The sequence below is a fragment of the Chiloscyllium plagiosum genome, unplaced genomic scaffold (assembly GCF_037043375.1).
Source record: "Chiloscyllium plagiosum isolate Xiang-an unplaced genomic scaffold, Cpla_swu_hap1 HiC_scaffold_18, whole genome shotgun sequence".
In the NCBI taxonomy this organism is placed as follows: Eukaryota; Metazoa; Chordata; class Chondrichthyes; order Orectolobiformes; family Hemiscylliidae; genus Chiloscyllium; species Chiloscyllium plagiosum.
In genome coordinates, this window is record NW_028270156.1 from 44,198,346 (window position 1) to 44,219,473 (window position 21,128).

The 21,128-nt window shown below is 40.6% G+C and overlaps 2 long non-coding RNA genes across 5 annotated transcripts in view; both read right to left on the minus strand.

The window, feature by feature from the left end:
- Nucleotides 1-1,612: 1,612 nt before the first annotated feature.
- On the minus strand, nt 1,613-13,396 carry LOC122557818 (uncharacterized). Of its 4 annotated transcripts, none has more exons than XR_006313942.2 (3): nt 13,151-13,396; nt 2,804-3,058; nt 1,613-1,823 (listed from the first exon to the last, which is right to left on the minus strand). It is a non-coding gene; the product is annotated as an uncharacterized LOC122557818 (long non-coding RNA). The 4 variants fall into 4 exon arrangements; XR_006313940.2 differs by having other exon boundaries at nt 2,804-2,960; nt 13,151-13,381; XR_015760179.1 differs by lacking the exon at nt 13,151-13,396 and adding an exon at nt 10,937-12,633.
- A 5,145-nt stretch (nt 13,397-18,541) lies between these two features.
- The window catches only part of LOC148146970 (uncharacterized), a 49,528-nt gene continuing 46,941 nt past the window's right edge, over nt 18,542-21,128 (minus strand). Inside the window, exon 4 of the long non-coding RNA XR_015760180.1 lies at nt 18,542-19,877. This is a non-coding gene — a long non-coding RNA (uncharacterized LOC148146970). The remainder of the gene's footprint in view (nt 19,878-21,128) is intronic.

Sequence of the window (21,128 nt, forward strand, 5' to 3'; positions counted from 1 at the left end):
TCATTCGATTTGGCTGAACTGATCCTCACCCTCAACAACTTCTCCTTTGAATACTCTCACTTTCTTCAGATCAAAGGGGTAGCCATGGGTACCTGCATGGGCCCCAGCTATGCCTGCCTCTTTGTCGCATACGTGGAACAGTACATCTTCTGTAGTTACACTGGCACCATTCCCCACCATTTCCTCCATTACTTTGATGACTGTATCAGCCCCACCTTGTGCTCCCACAAGGAGATTGAACAGTTCATCAACTTCACAAATACCTTCCACCCTGACCTCAAGTTCATCTGGACCATCTCAGGCACCTCCCTCCCCTTCCTGGACCGCTCCGTCTCCGTTTCCGGTGACCAACTCAACATGGACATCTACTTCAAACCCACCGACTCCAACAGCTACCTGGATTACACCTCCTCCCACCCCACCCCACTCCACCCGGTAAAAACACTATCTCTTACTTCCAATTTCTCTGCCTCCACCCAGGAGGAGCAATTTCACTCCAGAACACCCCAGATGGCCACCTCCTTCAAGGACCACAATTTCCCCTTCCACGTGATCAACAATGCCCTCCAGCACATCTCCTCCACTTCCCACACCTCTGCCCTTGAACCCCATCCCTCCAACCGTAATGAGGATAGAACCCACCTTGGTCCTCACCTTCTACCCCACCAATCTCTGAATAAAGCATATCATCCTCCACCATTTCCGCCACCTACAGTCAGACTCCACCACCAGAGAGATATTTTTCCCTCTCCACCCCTAAAAGCATTCCACAGAGACCATTCCCACTGTGACTCCCTCATTAGGTCAACATCCCACCCCCCTCCCCAACCAACTCACTCTCCACTCCTTGCACCTTTCCTTGCTGGTACAAGAGGTGCAACCCCCACCCCACATTCTTGATGAAGGGCTTATGCCCAAAACGTTGACTCTCCTGCTCCTCAGATGCTGCTTGACTGGCTGTGATTTTCCAATGCCACACTGTTGCGACTCTGATCTCCAGCATCTGCAGTCTCACTTTCTCTCAGAATATAAAGCAAGTATTATCTAAATAGTAAGAGATTACAAAGTTCTGAGATGCAAAGGGATCTAGGTTTCTTAGTGTATGAATTGCAAAGGTTTAGTACACATGTAATAAAGGAAGCCAATAGGGGTATTGTGTGCAGAAGTAGGGAGTTTCTTCTTCAGTTATGTTAAGCATCGGTAAGATCACATCCGTTACAATGGATTATAGCATTTTTCCAACTACTAACATTATCTGCAATCCTGAATTCTCCCTGTCCCCACACGCCCCTCCCTCCATTTTAAAATAATGAGGTTACTTTTGCTACCTTTCGATCTGAAGGAAATTTTGCAGAATCTGTAGAATTTTGAAAAATAACTACCAATGCATCCAATATCTCTATTGCCACCTCCTTCAAAATTTTGGGATATACATAATCTGATCCAGGGGATTTATCAATGTTCAATCCAGAAGTCACCTGACTCTGGATTCATTTTGTGATGGCATAGCATTCATGTTCCATGTTGCTTCTTAAAGGTAATATCCTTTTCCCAAATAAACATGTCTGAAATTACCTTCCCTCATCTAGTTAAAAATCACACAACACCAGGCTATAGTCCAACCGGTTTAATTAGAAGCACTAGCTTTCGGAGCGCTGTTCCTTCATCAGGTGGTTGGAGGTGCGAGCTCATTCAAGAGGCAGTTCGATGATGTGATTGGGAATCAAATGTTCTTATGAAAGATAAGGTCAATCCAAGCTCCAAACTCACTCTACGATGGACCTGATCCAACTTCTTGGCACTTTGCATTCAGGAAAGTTTATCTTGACAGAAATATAATGGGATATTCTTAATTAATTCATCTTGACTGAATCCCAATTACCCCACATTCTATATCTCACAGGTATAACCTTCTAAAAGTTTTTCCCTCAATTTTCTCTATCTTTCTTGTTTGGCTTTGTATAATACATTTAGTTCCTTGCCTCCATTTTAATTTTATTATTCTTTTATTTTGAAGACAGTTTAAAAATCTTACAACTCCATCATGTATTTGGTTTTTTTTCTGCATTAAGTAAATTGGTCTACTTGTTTATTCTGAAAATTTCTGGTTGAAATTAATAAATGTAATTAATTGTTTTGATTCAATCATTAATATGTTGATTTTGTAATGTTAGCTATTTACAGAACTGATTTTAAAAAGTCTGAGATTAATTTACTGAATATATTTGGAAATATGATACGTCAATAAGTTGACAGCAATTGGTTAATCAAATAATTAGTTAGCTTTAGAATTTAACTTTTTTTAAAACCTAAATATGCATCATCACGCTTCTAACTTGAGTTATTGGGTTCAACCTGTTGCCCCTACTCCAGGTGAATGACTGTTCCGTCTCTGTCAGCTTTTCCTGTGTTTGTATCTGGTTCCCAGTTCTCGATGAAAGTACCCTGCAGATTTCATCTTGCTCCATTCCTGTAAATGGTCACCCAAAATGCCCTTGCTTGCAATGCACTTGTGTGTTCTATTCCAAGTGTGAAGTTCAATAATTTATTGATTGAATGATTCTTGTCTTTCAGTCATATGGACAATTTTCTCAATTCATTATTTTTGCAACTAAGAAATAAAAATGCTCCTGTAATTTTTAATCTCCTGTTGTTCATGCAGGGCATTCGGTTAATACTCAAATTATGTCAGTTCAGTCTATGTCAGCAGTGATGAAAACAATCACAAGAAGTGCTGCAGATAGATTATCATTTTTGCATCCTCATACTGAGTTGAATACTTTAATAGTTAGGAGAACGTTACCTAAAGAGATACCAACACGTTGGATGCAGAAATCTTTTCAGATCTTTATGCAAGGCACAATCTTTTCTCAGTCCTACTGGAATAACAAGTGTAGACAGCAAATGATAACCCAGCGGTAGAAGAAAGTCATCAAAGGACAGCACCAAAGACACAGTCCCTAGCAGCAAGAAGTAAAAGATGTTAAAGTCTTGGTGATTGAAAATCAACCATACATGGAGCAACTATGAACTTGAATCAACTCCTGTGAAGCAACTCCTGTGAAGAGAAAACATGAAACAAAATCAACCATTACTAGAATCTTCAGGAAAATGGCAAGTCCAAAATAAGCTGAGAAGTGGAGATTCTGGGGCAGATGGTTCAGCAGGTAGAGGGACACATTGGGGTTAACAACTATGTCATATAAGGACCAGTCATACCCTCCTCCTTTGCAATCAGCAGCATTGCAGACCGCATTTTCACAAGGGACAGTCTGAATACAGAAGCCACCAATGAGGATATTACTGGGGCTTTCAATACATATTTCAGTCCTTGAAGTAATATATTTTAGATTAGATTAGATTACAGTGTGGAAACAGGCCCTTCGGCCCAACAAGTCCACACCGACCCGCCGAAGCGCAACACACCCATACCCCTACATTTACCCCTTACCTAACACTATGGGCAATTTAGCATGGCCAATTCACCTGACCTGCACATCTTTGGACTGTGGGAGGAAACCGGAGGATCTGGAGGAAACCCACGCAGACACGGGGAGAACGTGCAAACTCCACACAGTCAGTCGCCTGAGGCGGGAACTGAACCTCGGTCTCTGGCGCTGTGAGGCAGCAATGCTAACCACTGATATAACTAATATAGTAACAGGATGAAATTTAACAACCATATGGAAAAACTAGGAGAGGGTATGGAATAGTAAGTTAATAACTGGGGTCAGAGAAAAGGAGAAAGTAATATAGTTTAAATCGAGGTTACTGTGAATGTGAGGGGTGTGGTAAATAAGACTGATGAACACTATGTACTGATTTCCATGTGAAAACATCATGTAACTGGGCTCAAAGGAGGGCAGGATGAGGAGTTAAATATTCCACTTATATGAAGTTTAGAAGAAACAGGGAAGGGAGTGGAGTGGCAGTATTGATTTCAGGACAGCCTTGTCGTGCTCCAGACAAGTATTGTTCCAGAGGAGTTGAAGACTGAATCAGTATGTTTAGAGTTGAGGGTGGTGCAATTACATTGCAGTATGGAACACAAAGAGGTTAATGTAACTCCTATAGCAAGATCCAGTTGCCTGCATGGCAACACACTGTACATTTATTCAACCAAATGGCTGTGTCAAAGACCAATGGGGGCTTGTCTTCAGTCCACTCAAGGAGGACTGTTGTTAGTCAGGCATCTTGGTACCATCAGTCATGGGCACAGTCAGTTATCCACATTGCCCACAGTCAGAAGATCTGTCCCAATATAGCCTGGGAGTGGGCAAAGATCAGTCCTGTATGGCCATCACATATAGTCAGGGGAATGGTGTATTGTCTGTCGGGAAATGCAAAGACAGTGGTCGGGAATCTGGTTAGCCATGTCTTGGGTCTGCTTGTTTGTTAGTCATAGACTTGGGTTGAATACATGGATATGATGCCAATCAAGCAGGATTCTTTGTCCTGGATGGTGTCAAACTTCCTGAGTGTTCCTGGAGCTGCACCCATTCATGCAAGTGGTGTATTCCATCACTTTCCTGACTTGTGTCTAGTAGATGGTGGATAGACTTAGGGGAGGCAGGAGGTGACTTACTCACAATAGTGTTCTTAGCCTCTGACATGCTCTTATAGCCACTGTATTTATATGACAAATCCAGTTCAGTTTCTGGTCAATGGTAACCCCAAGCATGTTAGTCTTTGGGGATTTAGTGATGACACCATTGAATATCAAGTGGTTAGATTGTCTCTTATTGGTCTTGGTCAGTGCATGGCACTTGTATGGCATGAATGTTACTTTCCACTCAATCAGCAGTAGCCTGGATATTATCCAGATCTTGTTGCATTTGAACATGGACTGTTTTAATATCTGAGAAGTGGTGATGAACACTGTGCAATCATCAGTGAACATCCCCACTTCTGATGTTATGATAGAGGGAAGGTCATTGATGAAGCAATTGAAGATAACTGGGCCTCACACACTATCCTGAGGAACTCCAGCAGAGATATCTTTAGCTAGGATGACTGACCTCCAACACAAATCACCATCTTCCTTTGTGCCAGGTATGGCTCCAATCAGTGTAGAATTTGCCCCCTGATTCCCATTGGTTCCAGTTTTGCTAGGGTTGCTTGATGCCACATTTGGTCAAATGAAATTTTGATGTCAAAGGCTGTCGCTCTCACCTCACCTCTGGACTTCAGCTCTTTTGCTTACATTTGCACCATAAACTGTAATGAGGTCAGGATCTCAGTGGGTCTGGCAGCACCTAAAATGGGTGTCACTGAGCAGGTTTTTGCTGAGCAGGTGATTCTTGATAACACTGTTGATGATATTTCCCAATGCTTTACTAATGATTGAGAATAGACAGATGGGATGGTAATTGGCTGGATTGGACTTTTCCTGCTTTTTCTCTACAGGACACTTGGGCAATTGCTGTACTGAAACAGCTTGGTTGGGGGCTGTGGACAAGTTCTGGAGCACAATTCTTCAGTACTATTTCTGGAATATTGTCAGGGCTCATTGCTTTTACTTTATCCCATGCCTCCAACCATTTATTGATATCATGAGGAGTGAATCAAATTGGCTGAAGACTGGTATCTGTGATGCTGGGTATCAATGGAGAAGACCAAGATGCATCATCAACTTGGCATTTCTGGCTCAAGATTGCTGTAAATGCTTCAGACTTTTCTTTTGCACTGATGTGTTGGGCTTTTCCATCATGAGGACAGGGTTATTGATGGAGCCGCCGCCTCTGGTGAGTTGTTTAATTGTCCACCACAGTTCATGACTGATTACAGAGTTTAGATTTGATCCATTGGTTGGGGGTTCACTTAACTCTGTCTATCAATTACTGCTTATGTTGTGCAGCATACGAGTAGTCATTTTTGGCAGCTTCACAAGGTTGACAGCTCATTTTTTGATATTCTTCATACCACTCCCTGGACCATGACCCCACATCTGAACAGCAAGCCATTGTTGTCAGGACTGTCACCAACTTCATTACCTTCTGAGATTCCCCCATTCCACCCCCCACCCCTCCATTGCCTCCAACCTTATAGCATCCCAACCCCGGACAGCCTGCTTCCAGATCCTTCCCAAAATCCATAAACTAGACTGCCCCAGTAGGCCCATCATATCAGCCTATGCCTGCTCCACTGAATTAATTTCCTCCTAATTTGACTCCATCCTCTCTCCACTTATCTAGACTCTGCCACCTCCACCTGTAATTCCTCTCATGCCCTCCAGCATATTGACAATTTTCAGTTCCCCGGCCCTAACTGCCTCCTGTACACCATGGATAACCAATCCTTCAATACCTCCATTCCCTGAGGATGGTTTGCAAGCTCTTGGCTTCTTCCTCGACCCAGAGGTCTGATCATTCTCCACGTACCCCCCGCACTCCTCTGCCTGGCTGAACTTGCTCTCTCACTGAACAATTTCTCCTTTAATTCATCTCAGTTCTGCCAAGTCAGAGGAGTGGCTATGGATACGCACATGGGTCCCAATTATACCTGCCTCTGTATGGGGTATGTGGAGCAATCCTTATTCCAGTCCTACAGTGGCCCTCTCCCACAACTTTTTTTTTCGGTACATCAACATCCGCTTCGGTGCTGCTTCATGCTCCAATCAGGACTTTGAAAAATTTGTTCATTTTGCCTCCAATTTCCACTCCTCTATAACTTTGACATTTTCCATTCCTGGTATTTCCCTTCCTTTCCTTGACCCCTCTGTCTCCATTTCAGGGAATAAACTGTCCACCGCTATCCACTACAAAGTCACTGACTCCCATAGTTACCTTCACTATAGTTCTTCACACCCCACATCCTGCAAGGACTCCATCCCATTCTCCCAGTTCCTTCGCTTACATTGCATTGGTTTGGATTATGCCACCATCAAAACAACGTTGCTGACATGGCTTCCTTCTTCCAAAATTGTAGTTTCCCACCCACTGTGATTGACAAGTCAACCACATCCAACCTATCACCTGTGCTTCTTGGTGCCTTGCTCCTTCCCATCACTGACAACAGTATGTTTGGGTCCGCTTTATTCTCACTCTTCATCCCATTAGCCTCCGCTTTCAAAAAATCATTCTACACCATTTCAGACAACTCTAACAGAATGCCACTATCAAACACATCTTCCCCTCACTCCCCCTGCATGCATTTCACAGGGATCAGTTTCCTCTGGGGTATCTTAATCCATTCATCAACCGCTAAAGCATCTGCAGTACTTTGCTCTCTCAATTTTAGGTATGCTCGGTGCTGATCCTAGCATGCCCTCCATTTTCCAGTGAATCAGTGTTAATTCCTTGGCTTGATAGTAATGATTGAGTGGCGGATGAGACTGCTGATTGTGCTGGAGTACAATTCTGCTGCTATTGATGGCCCACAGCACCTCATGAGTTGCTAGATCAGCACAACATTTGGAAGATAGTTCTTTAATGATCTACCTTTTGGCATTACATCAGCACTGAAATCTTTTCAAAGAATAGTGACGAAGATCTTGAAGGATTACAAGATGTTATCTGTCACATGGGTGCCATACTAAATCACAGTTTCACCTCAACTGAACTTAACCAAAGAGTGGGAAAAATGCTGAAATGCGTGCAACAAACAGCTTTTACTCTGAATGAAAAATCAGAGTTGTAGAATCATAGTCATACTGCACAGAAACAGACCCATTGATCTTTACTAATCAGTCGACCACATGGAACCTTGTGGAGGAGTTCAAAACTAGGGGGAATATTTTTAAGATGAGAGGAGAAAGATTTGAAAGGGATATGAGGGGCAATGGTTTCACACCGAGGATGGTTCAGGTGTGGAACAAACTGCCAAAGTAAGTGGTAGATGCAGGTACAGTTACAATATTTAAAAGACATTTGGTCAGATACATGAATAGGAAAGATTTAGAGGGATCTGGGCCAAATGCAGGAAAATGGGGCTAGTTTAGTTTGGGAAATATGGTTGGCATGGACAAGTTTTTTTTTTAGATTAGATTCCCTACAGTGCGGAAAGAGGCCCTTTGGCCCAACTAGTCTGCACTGACCCTCTGAAGAGTAACCCACCCAGACCCATTTCCCTTTGACTAATGCACCTAAACACTTCAATTACAGCCTCGGACAACTGTCTGTGTGGAGTTTGCACATTCTCTCTGTGTCTGCGTGGGTTTCCTCCGGGTACTCCGTTTTCCTCCCATATTCCAAAGATGTGCAGGTCAGGTGATTTGGCCATGGTAAATTGCCCATAGTGTTTAGGTGCATTAGTCAAAGGGAAATGGGTCTGGGTGGGTTACTCTTCAGAGGGTCAGTGTGGACTAGTTGGGTCGAAGGGCCTCTTTCTGCACTGTAGGGAATCTAATCTAAAATAAACTTGTCCATTCCAACCATATTTCCCAAACTAAACTAGCCCCATTTTCCTGCATCTGGCCCAGATCCCTCTAAATCTTTCCTATTCATGTACCTGACCAAATGTCTTTTAAATGGTGTAACTGTACCTGCATCTACCACTTCCTTTGGCAGTTTGTTCCACACCTGAACCACCCTTCGTGTGAAAACATTGCCCCTCATATCCCTTTTAAATCTTTCTCCTCTCATCTTAAAAATATTCCCCCTAGTTTTGAACTCCTCCACAAGGTTCCATGTGGTCGACTGATTAGTAAAGATAGATCACATGGGATTCAGGGGACGCTTTTTGATTGGATACAAAATTGGCTTGACAGTAGGAGACAGAGGGTGGTGATGGAGAGTTTTGAACTGGAGGCCTGTGACCAGCAGTATTTCAAAGGGATCAGTGCTGGGTTCACTATTGTTTGTCATTTATAGACATAATTTGGTTGAGAATTTAGGTGGCATGGTTAGTAAGTTTGCAGATGACACCAAAATTGTGGTATAGTGGCAGTGAAGAATATTACCTAAGATTACAACAGGATCTTGATCAATTAGGCTAATTCACTGAGGAGTGGCAGGTGGAGGTAAATTTTGGGAAAACAAACAAGGCCAAGACTCGTGCATTTAATGGTAGGGCTCTGGACAGTTGTGGAACACAGGCCTAGGGGTTCAGGTACATAATTCTTTGAAATTTGAATCAGATGGTATTTATCATACTTGCTTTCATTGGTCAGACCTTTTAAGCATGGGAGTTGAGATGTCATGTTGAGATTGTATAGGATATTGGTGTTAATAACAACACAATATGCTTCTGGAGTACTGGGTGCAGTTCTGGTTACCCTGCTTTAAGAAAGGTATTATTAAACTGGAGAGGGTTCAGAAAAGATTTACCGGGAATGGCTGGGACCTTTTTCACTGAAGCGTAGGAGGTTGAGGGGTGACTTTATATATGTTTGTAAGATCATAGGTGAATGGCAAAGGTCTTTTCCCTAAGATAGGAGGAGTTCAAAATAGGTGGCATATTTTTAAGGTCAGAGGAGAAAGATTAAAAAAGGAGGGTGCATGGTGGTTCAGTGGTTAGCACTGCTACCTCACAATGCCAGGGACACAGGATCAATTCCAGCCTCAGGCTACTGTCTGTGTGGAGTTTGCACATTCTCTCCGTGTCTGTGTGGATTTCTGCCGGGTGCTCCCGTTTCCTCTCACATTCCAAAGAAGTCCAGGTTAGTTGAATTAGCCATGCTAAATTACCCATAGTGTGCAGGGATGTGTAGATTAAGTGAATTAGCCTTGGGAAATACAGGGGGATGGGTCTGGGTGGAATACTCATTGGAGAGTTGGTGTGGACTTGTTGGGCCAAATGGCCTGTTTCTACACTGTAGGGAATGCATTCTATAGTAAATTCTATTCTATAGACATGAGGGGCAACTTTTCTTTTTTACAGAGTGTGGTTGTGTGTGGAATGAACTGCCAGAGGAAGTGGTGTATGCAGTTACAACAGTTAGAAGACATTTGGATAAGTACATGAATAGGAAAGGTTTTGGATATGTGCCAAATGCAGGAAAGTGTGACTAGTTTAGTTTGGAAACATGGTAGGTGATGACTGGTTGGACCAAAGGGTCTGTTTCTCTGACTGTATGACCAGGCCTCCCTTAGAGAGAGCTGCAGCTTTCACCAACAGTGCCTCACTGACAGAAGTAGTGAGATTGAACTGTACACGACAACAGAGTGTGTTGTGAATAAAATTCAAGGTGCATGTCATTTTAACAGTGGGTTAAACTTCATTATATATTAAATTTAATAATATATTGGAATATGGTGTAAATCTCTTAATTATACTAAGCAACATTGACTTGATTTATCCATAGTTTGTTATTATACCTGGGGACCCATTGGAAGTAGCCATCTAAAGATAGCTGCCCTGATTTTTAAAAATTCCATAAAAATCAAACCGAGAGTTTCTTTCTCCCTATCACCATGTAGCTGCGTAACTTCTTACATTGAATATTTGACGATAAGCCCAAACTGCAGAATCACATATTGTTGACCTAATTTGGATGTCAGATCTGGCAAAAAAGTAGCATATTGTGTTATTAACACCATAGGGAACAGCATGATTTTTGATTATTTTTCGCACTTTCTGAAACTGCAGCCAACTTAAGGGAGTGAATGCGGAATATTCTTGCTTGCGCTATCTAGGGAATCTTTTATTTAGGGAAAGTTGTTTTTGCCTGGACTTTCAAAATCCTTGAATCAAGCCGCGCCTAATTATAAGTGGTAAATTCAGGCATATTGCCTGGACAGGTCTTGGCTGGAAGAGTGGTAAAATCTTCATAAACGTCACTCCTGCCGTTTCTGTAGAGGTTCCACCAGTCTCACCAAAAAATCTGGAATAACAATTTATTTTAAAATTCGAGCCACGCTATATCTGTTGCTTTCAGAACAGTATGTTAAAGTAAAACTGACATTAAGGAATTCAAGCTGACAAGATGACATCATGTCTTGGCAGTCGGCAACAAGCTTTACCGCAAGATGATGAGAATAATATAAATAGGACTTACGAGAAGGGATTTGGCCGTTCAAAACATGTTGCAGTAATGGCCAGCGGCTGAACCTGCCATTATCCCTGTTACCTTCCTCAGCGATAGTGATAAAAGGAGATAGGGACACATGAGCGGGACAGTGGCTGATAAAATATCCCTGTCTCGGCGATATAGGCTGCAATTCTTAGATTGGTGAAATACAGTTTTCAATGTTGGCAATTTCAGCTGGATGTAGAGCAAAACAGCAATGTGACTTGATGATCCAGCGCTGCTGGTGGGAGATAGTGGTCACCGGAAATGCGTATCAATAAACTAAAGGCATGGAAACCACAGGCTCTTTGCTGGAAATGCCAAACGACAGAATCTTTAATTCTGCTCTTGTCCCTGAATGACCAGATTCTTCCTGTGGGTTATGCAAGAGGAATAAACCTCGAAGAAGCACTGCCCGCCTTGTGGAGCCATTTTTCTGTGTTGTGCGAAAGATTCGTACAGAGTTCACTGTCATGTTCTTTGGATAGGAATGTTTTGGGGCAGTTTGATGCTCAAATATTTTGGCTTAGAGCAAAACATCTTGATTGCATTAGCTATCATTGAAATAAAATGTCAATGACTGTACTAAAGCCCTCAAAATAAACAAACTGACAAACATGAACATCTAATTTTTTTTGTAATGACTCCCATTAGAATAAGGTTATATTTAACATGAATTATGTAAGGAGATTGACTTTTCTAGTTGAATAATTGAAGACAGTGTGCAGCACATGTGTTTTCTCTTTCTCAGAATTAAGGATTATTGCAACCCCAGTGAATTGAAAAGTAAAATGCTTAAAATGTTACTAGCTCACTATGCTAGCAAGCAGGATTGGAGTTTGTTTTTCAAAGTAGCCTCCATCTCCCATTCCAACTTGAGATACTGTGATAACAGAATCTTCTGGATTAGATTCAGCCCCAGCTTTGTCTGCATGAACTAGTCTCCCATCATTTTTCTCAAATAAATTTATATTTAATTTTGAGCAGAGTAATATAGCTTATATTATCACTTTCAAACTATTACACTGGTAAATACCTGAATAGCTCTGAGTATTTCCAATCATTATGCTGATCAGAAAATTGATTGATAGTCATCCACAGTGGGGGGGAGAAACATGATTTATATATGGGCTATACATCATGAACAGAAAATCACATCTTATTTCTATGCAGTGGTAGGAAGTGGTTTATGACTTCAATTCTCCACAAGGTGAATTTTGGCTGTGTGATTTTGTGGAAGAATAAATGGGTGAGAGTGGAGTGTCTCCAGAGTGGCTAGAGTCAGATTTACAATAGAATTGGCAGGGACCTGGGCCAAAGAAAAAAATCACTTTCTTCCAGGGTAGGGGAGTCCCAAACTAGAGGGCATTAGTTTAAGGTGAGAGAGGAAAGATTCAGAAGGGACCTGAGAAGCAACCTTTTCAAGCATAGAGTGGTGCATGCATGGAATGAGCTGCCGGAGGAAGTGGAGGAGGTGAATTACAACACTTAGAAGGCATCTGGATGGGTACATCAATAGGAAGGGATTAGAATACTGGCAAATGGGACAAAATCAGTTTAGGATATCTAGTCGGTATGGATGCGTTGGACTGAAGAGTCTGTTCTGTGCTCTTTAACTATAACCCTACTAGTCAACTACTGGACTATCCATATGATATGGCACATAAGAAGTAAAAGCTTAAAAAATTGATATTGTGGCATTGTGGCATCTGATGGAATTTAAACTCAATTATTAACAAATGGAATTGAAAGCTAGTCTTAGTAATGATTACAGTGAAACTAACAAATGGAGTGTGATGGAACACTTTCTACATCCCAGGCTGCATGCAGCACCCACAATATTAACGAAGCTTAGCATCATCCATGACAAAACATTTCACTTGATCAGCACCCCATCCAACACCGTGTACATACATTCCCTCCACTGCTAGTGTACTATTTGCAAGATAAACTATAGCAACACCCCCCCCCCCTCTTCTTTGACAGCACTTTCCAAACACAAACTCGACTAGAATGAAGAGGTCAGCCAATATATAGAAACAGCAGTTCCTGAATATCCCCCTCGCAAAATGCATATCATCCTGTTTTGGAAGTATATCACTACTCCATTATAATTGAAATAAACCACTGGAACTCTCTCTGTAACATGCTGTCAGTGAGTCTATATTAGAAGAACTGCAGTGATTCAAAAAACTGGCTTACCATTGTCTTCTCAAGGCTGTTAAGATGAAATGGTTGGATAGTGATAGTATCAGTGGAGTAGAAATCTAGAGGCCCAGACTAATGATCTGGGGACACTGGTTCAAATCCTATCATGGCATCTGATGGAATTTAAACTCAATTATTAACAAATGGAATTGAAAGCTAGTCTTGGTAATGGTTACAGTGAAACTAACATTGATAGACATAAACAACTGTTTGATTCTTTAGTGTCCTTTACAGAAGGAAATCTATTATTCTTATCTCATATAACGTACATGATATTACAGATCCACAGCAACGTGGTAAATATTTACATTTGTGAGCCACTCAGTTCAAGGGCAATTAGATAACAGATGTTGTTTTTCCCAGCAGTTAACACAGCCATGAAATAATTTCAAAAATTAGTGATGGGCTTGTGGGTGGTATTGTGGTTCAGTGGTTAACACTCCTGCCTCACATTGCCAGGGACCTGGGTTCAATTCCAGCTTTGGGTGATTGTCCGTGTGGAGTTTGCATGTTCTCCCTGTTCTGCATGGGTTTCGTCCAGGTGCTCCGGTTTTCTCCCACTGTCCAAAGATGCATAAGGTTAGGTTGATTGGCCATGGTAAATGATCTGTAGTGTCCAGGGATGTGCAAACTAAGTGGATTAGCCATGGTAAATGTGGAGTTAAAGACATAGATGGGGGTTGGGGCTGGGGCTGAGTCTGGGTGGGATGCTCTTTGAAGACGTGATGGGCTGAATGGCCTCTTTTCACACCATAGGGATTTTATGAATAAATGCCTTGCCAGTAACATTCATACCCTTTGAACCCAAAACTGTAGAAAACATTTTGTTACTCTTTCATGTTTGTTGCCAGTCACTTCTCTCATACTCTATTTGTTTCTATTTCCTATTTCCCTTCCTGGTGGGCTTTCTATTCAGCCTGGTTCTCACTTGTATTATCAACAAAACATCTGACCAACATTTTATGCCTCATCTTATCCTCTAGTCACCATGAAAGTTTGGTCTTTGGTTGCCATACTTTTCTGTTGTGGACACTTACTTTGACTGTACTTAAATAATTTCTTCTTTAAAGGCAGCCCTTTTTAAAAAATCTTTTCAAATTAACTTGTTTGGATGTGTTACGATGCATCTCCATGCCCAATACATCCTGAGGGTTGGACTTGGATTTAGACCTGGACCGTTTGAACCCAGAGATAGGGGCACTACCATAATGCCACAACTCCCCTTTCTACTGCATCTGGTATTCTTGATTGTCTCCAATCCAACTACAAACTAGGTCTGTGTCTCTGCTCAGATTTTGAATTATTTGAAGTTGGGCTTTTTCATATCAATACAACAGTAGGCAGGCAGTCCATTATGTGATTACAATTTTGTCTGCTAGTCTTTGAGAGCAAATTTTTTGGGAGAAGTCATTCCTACCCTAATGAAATTGATTAGATTAGGTATTTTATCCTAACTCTTGAGTTCTGTAGAATCCCTACAGTGTGGAAGCAAGCCTTTTAGCACATCGAGTCCACACCCACCCTCTGAGTTACAAGGAGAGATTGAAGATAATACACTCTTTGCATTGGTGCAGGGGATTTTACAAGAAAAATTACAACATTGTGGAATGTAATACTTTTTAATTTTAATATCGATGGGATCTTGAGGTAGGAAGACTAAAAACATTCCTGTCACTATAGATCAATTAAAGATATGTGAACGGAACAGCATATAAATAAGGAACAGTAGGCCATTTGGTCCCTCGAACCTGCTCTATTATTTAATAAGATAGCGGCAAATCTGATTATAACCAAAAATCCAAACTCATGGCCACACCAATAAGTTTTCTTCTCCTCGTTTTGCAAGAAGTGCTCCACTTCTGCCTTAAAAAATTCAAAGGCTCAGTTCTGACAACGTTGGAATAGTGTGTTCAATTCTGGTCTCCTGCAATAGGAAGGATGAAGTGAAACTTTAAAGGGTTCAGAGAAGATTTACAAAGATGTTGCCAAGGTTAGAGGATTTGAGTTATAGGGAGAGCCTGAATAGGCTGGGCTATTTTCCCGTGGAGCATCGGATGCTGAGGGGTGACCTAAAAGAAGTTCACAAATTCATGAGCAGCATGGATTGGGTGAACAGCCAAAGTCTTTCCCAGGGTAGCAAAGTCCAGAACTAGAAGGCATAGGTTTAAGGTGAGGGGGAAGGATTTAAAAGGGACCTATGTGCAACTTTTCCATGCGTACATGGAACAAGCTGCCAGAGGAAGTGATGGAGGCTGGTACGAATACAAAATTTCAAAGGTATCTGGACAGGATAGGAAGGTTTTAGCAGGATATGGGCCAAAGGATGGCAAATGTAACTAGGTTAATTTAGGATATCTGGACAGCATGGATGAGTTGGACAGAAGGGTCTGTTTCCATGCTGTATATCTCTATAACTTTGGGCTATCTAATAACTGTTTCTTGCCTTCTCATTTAGCATGCATAATTCTATTTACTTTGTAAGAAGTATGTGCACAAAACAGCTACATAGATAGTTATTACATATATTTGGGCAAACAGACACGAAGCATTGAATTTAGGTACTGTATATCACCACAATGGTAATGTACTTAAGACAGCATTGATCATGTGAGCCATCTACTTGGTTTTGGGTATAGCAATCTTCAGAAGGTTTACAGATAGAAGTTTGTATGGAGCATTGGACTTTTGTTTATTTTGACTCAGTATGAATTAGTTTATGTGCTTAAACCATCTGGTGCAGTATGATGTGTATACTAACTTAATATTGGTACAGTTTTGAGTGCACCATTCAATGTTCTTTGATTCTTGGTAAAATGACCATTTGAACATTAGAAAATGCAAAATATTGTTATTAAAAATAGTATATGGAATGTTATCCATTAATCATTCATTCATCAGTTACAGAAAATTCTAACTAAACCACAGAAAATAAACAAATGTTTTACATGAAATGTCAAAATGAAGATGAGGATAACTTGAAATAAGGACCCACATAACATATGAGGATAATTTGAAGGAATTGTCTTTGTGGCTGTCTGCCTTTTGGAAATGTCAGTTAAATTCCTGAGGGGCCTATGGTCAGATTGTTCTCTACTTCAGGGAAGTTCAGTCCAAGAATTGTTCAGATTTGCTGATACTAAGTCCGTACCAGCTTCACCAAACTGACTAAGATGGTTCTGCTCTTTATCATCACTCATTTTTCTGTATCAGGGAAAATGCTAGAAAAAAATTAGTTTTACAGCATGCATGGTCATATTTATGTCCCTGCTCTTTGTAGTCATCCATTTCAATGTTTTTGTGGTAAATAGCCTTCTTACCTTATGTATGTAGGCTGCCTTAACTACTATTTTGTAGGAAAACTCAAAATAAACAATTCTGCATGTCACATTGTTCCAATTAAATACATTCTTATGGATATATTTTGTTAATTGGAAAATAAAGTAAGATAAGTGCCTGCTATTTGCTTGTGTTTTTGGGGTGAAGGCTAACCTTTGTATAAAACAACATGAAAAAATTGTGAAAAGAGCTCTTTCAAGGTGACTCAGAGGATGTATTGACGAAGAAATAATTTATGACTTGGTCACTTTAGATATTTTACTGTATCTATCCCACTATTTATGCTTTAGATCTTTCATACCCATGCTTTGCATGACAACTTGCACCCAAGTCTCTGGCATTGCAAATCTTGTTAGCAACTGCTAAAATATATTCAAATGGACCCCATGTTTCTCAACTTAATTTCTTCCCATCTTTCTTTTAGATTAATATTTGTGTTGTGATTGTTGCCACCCATCCTACACCTCCATCAATTTGAATGTTTTAAAACTCAAACTTTGTCATTTGGCCTCAAGCCTCTTGCAGCACACTAAGTTAGGATATCAACAAGCTGCTCATTCTGCACTTTTATTGGATCCATATATTGTATCTGTGTCCTTGATAATTTCAGTCAATCAATATCTTGCAGGTTGTTAAAAATCTGAATATAAAGTAAGGAATAGGAACTGGAGAAGACCATTTGTCCCTTCAAATTTGAGTCACCTTTGAACCCTAACCCTCTATTCTAAATCATCATCCCACACTATTCCCATATCCCTTATTCCCCCAGTACCAAAATATCTACAGACCAGTGCCTTGAATGTACTCCATAATGAAGCATTCATAGTCTCTGGGGTAAAGAATCCCAATGTTTATTAACATTGTATTACTTGTTGGGCCAAAGGGCCTGTTTCCACACTGTAGGGAATCTAATCTAACCTAATCTGCCAGACCTTTGCCCCCTCACTTAAAGTATCTACGTTCCTCTGCAAAGTTTCACAGTCCTCTACACACTTTGCTCTGCCACTCATCTTAGTGTCATCTGCAAACTTTAACACATGACATGTGGTCCCCAACTCCAAATCACCTATATAAATTCTGAATAATTGTGGTCCCAATAATGACCCCTGAGGCACAATGCTAGTTACTGATCGCCACCCAGAATAGCACTCATTTATCCCTACTCTTTGTTTCCTATGAGCCAACCAATCCTCTATCCATGTGTAATGCATTGCAACTTTATCTTATGCAGCAGCCTATTGTGTGGCACTTTGTCAAAGGCCTTTTGAAAACCTAGGTACATCACATCCACTGGGTCCCCATTGTCCACCTTGCTCATAATATCTTCATAGAATTCCAAACGATTTATTAAGCATAACCTGCCCTTCATGAACCTATGCTGCATCAGCCCAATGGGACAATTTCAATCCAGATGTTTTGCTATTTCTTCCTGGATAATAGACTCAAGCAACTTCCCCATGACAGAGGTTAAGCTAACTGGTCTATTATTCCCAATCTTTTGTCAACCTCCCTTTTTAAACAGTGGCATCATATTTGCTGTTTTCCAATTTCTTTATTTCAACATCAATTGTGAATTCTTCAACATTCACTCCTTTTACCACCAACACTGTGACAACAGAATGCATCATAAACAAGATGCACCCACCCATGCTAATCAAAATTATTAGAATATTAACGACTTTGGTCTTACCTTCACTTCTTTTTAGTTATCAATTTTAGTTGTATTAATGGATTTAGTAGAACTCAAGTTCTGCAAATGCAGAATGTAGAATAATTTAAGTCTTTAATAATGTAAAGCTATGAGAAAAACTATTTCAGTGATCAGTTCACCTCCCATTTTGAATTCATTCATTATTCTATGTTTCAAATTAGTTAGAAGTCCCCAGTTAGTTACAGAAATGGGGAGAGGTAACAGGACGGTCCCAGCTTTTCCCACCATTTAACTGACTGAAGATAGATGATTTTTGAAAAAAAGTGTTTTAAGGCAAGTGTTGTAATTGTTGAGAACAGTAAAATGGCAGATTTCGTTGTAACATTTTAAGAATAAACATTTAGTTGTCAACACTAATCATGGATAAGCAACAGTACAGTCATATATACACACACACACAAAGGTAGGATACATTTGAATCTTAAAAGTCCAAAAGCTCACTTACAGCCTTGCTTCTTCTAAGATTTCTTGACGCGTTGAAGGCCTGAGAATCCTTCTCTGGTTCACTGAAGAATCATGTTAGGAATTTATTAAGACTGAATTTCAGCGCCTTACTGCCTGCAATAGTAGGTTTCTCTGGCTTTATTCCTGTTGAGGTATAATTGAACCAACTGCAGTAAAATTTTGGTTTGGTTTGCTATATAGCTAAGTTCAGGTAAGGACCTGTTTCTGTCCCTCAGTCCCAGAAATGTCATCTTAAGTTTGTTATCAAAATAAATAAAAACAAAAAAAAGTTAGAGGTCTGAAAGTCAAAGAAAATACTGGACAAACTCATCATGTCTGGTAGAATCTGTATAACAAGAAGCAGCATTAACGTTCCCCATGATCCTTTGTCACTTTTCATTCTTCTAAATTCCAATGGGTACAGATTCAACCTCTCCAATGCATCCTAATGGGATTATTCCCTCGTCCCAGAAATGAGTTGAGTAAAACCTCTCTGAACTCCACCTAACCGAATTCTATCCTTAAGGAGACCAAAATGTATACAGTACTCCATATAGTCTGACCAAGGCCCTCAGCAGCTGCAATAAAATCTCCTTACTTTTAAATTTACAGCATGTTTAAGAGACAAGTTAACTTTTCTACCTACCTTGATGTCATCAGCATGTTTGGATACAGTACATCCATGCCTTTGATATGGATTGTAAATGGTTGAGGCCAGTGTTGTGTTTCTGCTTCACAAGCTGTACCTGATAGTGTACCAAGGAGCAGAATGACACTACATGACCAAAAGCAATGAGGAATGCAAATGCTGGACTAATGATGTTACTTGGCAACTGCAAGTTATCAGTTTGCCTGTTAATTAAACCTGTTTGAGATCTTCAAGAAAGTATGACCTATGGTACTTATCAATTCAGTACGAGAGTGATAATTCAGTGTAAAAGGAACACAATACAAAGAAATGGCATAATGATCAGTAATGATTTTTCCCTAAAAAGAAACAAAGGTTGCAATATGAACTTAAAAGCCTCAGGAAAAAGCCTCAGACATGATTTGAAGCAGTATGGAAATTACGTTTACACCGGAACCCCAGGAAATCAAATCACTAAACAGACAACACTGGATAAATGGTGAGCACTTGATTTGTCAGCTGGCCAGATCAAAGGGTTGTGCAGGTGGAGAGTCTGTTTCTGTAATGGGCAGATGATGTACAGACCATTCAGTGTGCTTCTCCTAAAGAAAAAATGAAAAAAAAAGCACATCAGATAGAAAAACTTGAGCCTTAGCCAAAACAGCAATAGGAAGAAACACCAAGAAAAAGCACAACGGCTGTATTGCAGAATCTGCACACAAAAGAGCCTTCTAGTATTGCCATACATTGATAACATTACAAAAGAGAGGGACTGTCAGGAAGATGACGACCAAATTCCCCAGCATGAATTGGAAGGCTGTCAATGATCTGTCTGACTTTTTAGGCTCTTTAAACAAATGGAGTGTTGATATTTAAGATAGCCACTTGAAACAGAGTATGCACATAATCAACACTTTAGGCTGATCTAAAGAGATACAGAGAGATCTTGATGAACTATAGGAAATGCTGCAGGATTAATGTAAAAGTGAACTTTATAATTCAACATCTGAAGCTGATTTTATAGGCAACAATTAGAATCCACTGACCAGTTTGTTGATAGGTGCTATCACAAGAGCAAGGACTTGATTTCTGAGGCTGGATTGTCTGAGTAGATAACGCAGCTGGATATAGTTCCAGTGCACATGAAAGCTTTCATAGAGTCCTCTTGAAGAAAAGGGATATGGCATTGACACACTCTGTTAAAAGGGTTGTAGAACACGAGAAGCCATTATAGCCAGACAACATCTGTAAGTGTTGGATGCAGTGACTAATATTGTCACGGTAGCAAAGATACATAAAGTAAACAAGCTGTGTGGGAAGTGCAGTGTGATGAAACCACCACAGCTGTCCTTTTGCACCTGATGACTTGCAAACATCTTGGAAAAAAGGACATTGGGCTCAGCTACGCAAGAAATCTGGTTCCAAAGGTGCAACCCTGGGCTACAGTTAGACCCGAAGCAACCAGAAAGCATATGCAGCACATTTGCAGCAACAAAAGTTAGTTTCCACAGACCTATGTAAACCCAAACACATTTTTGAATATAAATTTGAATGATTTGTCTCTTGCATTTTACAGTGAAGAACACAGGAAAATACCGTGAAAAGCTTCAACTGTCACCATAATCTGGCACCATTTTGAATAGTTTAAGTATAAAAAGTGTAAAAAGATATGGCTGAGAGAGAGTCTACCTTCATTCTGCTCCCTCCCCCATGAGTCCTGAGTCAGCTCACCAGCAACATGACACCTGTGTCACCAGTCTCTGTGCTAGACGCGCCATTGTAGGAGCTGCCACTCTTTAGGCAACATCTCTTCGCTGCTGGGTCAACATTGCCACTGCTGAGTCCCATGCTAA